Below are 2335 nucleotides of genomic sequence, written 5' to 3'. Positions count from 1 at the left end.
GTGAACAACTGCGCATAAATCATAACTGGGACTAATGAAATTCAATAATAACGGCAATCGCATTAAGGCTCATATTTGAATATGTTATTTTCATTTATTAAGAATTATAAGCGTGTTTATGATGTGATTTAGCCTATGCACATTTGTCCGAAAGCCTGGCAGAGTGATCATACAGCCGCGCATACATTTGATGCGCGTTCTCGTCTTTTTTTCTGTTAATTATTACGTTGCGCTGCGTGTCGTTTTTCTTCAAAAATATCATTTTCAAATTTGCTATACAATTCAGTTTAGTTTTTATTAATTTCATTAATATTGTTGTTAGTTTTAGTTTCGATCGTTTTAGTCTTAGTTTTAGTTTTCGTTTATGAAAATAACCTTGCTGTGGAGTGCAACAAGATGACCATCAGGGTTATCATTAATCAAAACCATAAAAAAAAAATATATAAAATAATATTTTATTTTATTTCAAGTAACAATACTTGAATACTACAAAACTGAAATTAAATATTTTTAACACTAACATTGACAATTTTAAGCGAGAAACTGCTTAAAATATATCAAAATATGGGGGGGGAAACATCTTAAAAAGTTTCTTTTTTTTTTTTTTATCTTCTGTTGAATAGACTAGAAAATTATGTTGGCATTAATGGAATTGCATTGGCATGGTCAAATCTTACTTATCTGACTGTCATCAATTCGTAGCAGTGAATAATGAGGATCACAAGTGCAGTGTGGAGTACCACAAGGCTTAGCACTAGGACTGTTGCTTTTCACGCTTTACAAGTTACACCCTTAGGAGATATCATCAGGAAACATACTGTTAGCTTTCAATGCTATGCTGATGAAACTTAGCTCTATATTTCTATATAACAATTTGCAAAACTAACTGATTGCATAGTTGAAATAAAAAACTGGATGACTAGTCATTTCCTACTGCTAAATTCTGAAAAACAGGTGTTAAGGCCGGGACACACCAAGTCGATGTCAGGCTGTCTGTGAGAGTTTGTCGGGCTAGTTTGTTTGGTGTGTTCCTCACATCGGCTCTCATCAGGCTCATGCCGGTGGCAGTTTGCCAGATTCAACATGTTGAATCTGCATCGGGGCCGTCGGCAAGAGTGAGAGCTCTGATTGGATGTTCAGTTTAACGAACGAATCAGTGCCCCAGATTTAAAGCGAAAGTGATGAAAACGAGCACATAAATGAAGGCGGCACAGACAGAAGGCTGTTCTAATGTTACGTGATCTGACCCAAGCATTCAAATAACTGATATTCAAAATGGTAAGCAAGCGCTTATTACAAATATTGTGGGCTTCATTGTACAGACACTATTTGAAGAGAAATGAACTGAGCTGGACGATGACATTACTGAATCAATGTTGAACTGACTTAATGTAACAATCACCAGCTGGAGTGCCCTTGATAGCCACCAGAGGGCACTCCATCCCATAAATTTGCCACTCAATCCTGGACTGCATTTCCCATAACCCATTGCCCAGACTCATCATGCCCAATTGTCTTCGTTTTGTTTTCATCTGAAGACACCAAGGTGGTCCAAAGGCATTTGAGGCTGACTTCCTGTTTGGCTGACCCACCACTGATGTCTTCAGCTCCGCCCTGGTATCCCTCTTGTTTGTTCCCTTGGTTACCCTTGTGAGTTGCTATGGTGATTCATTGACTCCTCCCCCTTGTCTCGTTATCCTTGTTACACTATGTATTTATACCCCTGTGTTTGCCTGGTTCAGGGTCAGTCTTTTTTTCTGGTTTTCTGGTGTATATTTCCTGTGTATTTTCCTGGCACAGTTTTTTCCCCCCAAACTAGTTCAGTGAAAATCCCGCCCAGCAGGTAATTTCATTGGTTTAGGTTAGGGTGAGGGATTGTGTTTGGTGTAGGCATTCATCACTGTGATTGACATGACCAATGAAATATTTAGAATAAACTGTGGGGCGGCGATTTCACTGAGCTGGTTTGAGAAAAAAAAAGCATGCATGTTCCTGTTCTGTGTTCCTATGTTAGTTCTTTGTTTATCATCTTAATAAATTTTACTGCAGTTGGATCATCTGCCTTGTTTCATGTCTCCAATGTTACTTTAACTTAAAAATTGACTGTTTGCTATGGTCCTCTTGCATTATCAATACACTATTTTCCTGTTTAACGCTGTAAAGTTGCTTTGACACAATCTGTATTGTATAAAGTGCTATATAAATAAAGGTAACAAAAAAATTTTTTAGTTTGTTGAAGTACTAAAACAAGTAAAAAATATAGCTACAAGCAGCGACACTGGGCCAAGCCCCTGAAGACCCCTGTAGTGCAGAGCAGGAAGAGCAAAAATAAATA

The 2335-nt window shown here is 37.7% G+C and overlaps 1 protein-coding gene across 1 annotated transcript in view; it reads right to left on the bottom strand.

Annotated features, from left to right (window-relative positions):
• Positions 1 to 2335, bottom strand: part of LOC107734414 (78 kDa glucose-regulated protein-like) — a 55128-nt gene that overhangs the window by 22003 nt on the left and 30790 nt on the right. The gene's annotated exons all lie outside the window — the stretch shown is intronic.

This window comes from Sinocyclocheilus rhinocerous, unplaced genomic scaffold, assembly GCF_001515625.1.
Source record: "Sinocyclocheilus rhinocerous isolate Xijiao unplaced genomic scaffold, SAMN03320098_v1.1 scaffold1632, whole genome shotgun sequence".
NCBI classification, from domain to species: domain Eukaryota; kingdom Metazoa; phylum Chordata; class Actinopteri; order Cypriniformes; family Cyprinidae; genus Sinocyclocheilus; species Sinocyclocheilus rhinocerous.
This window is presented reverse-complemented; position numbering and strand designations above follow the sequence as displayed.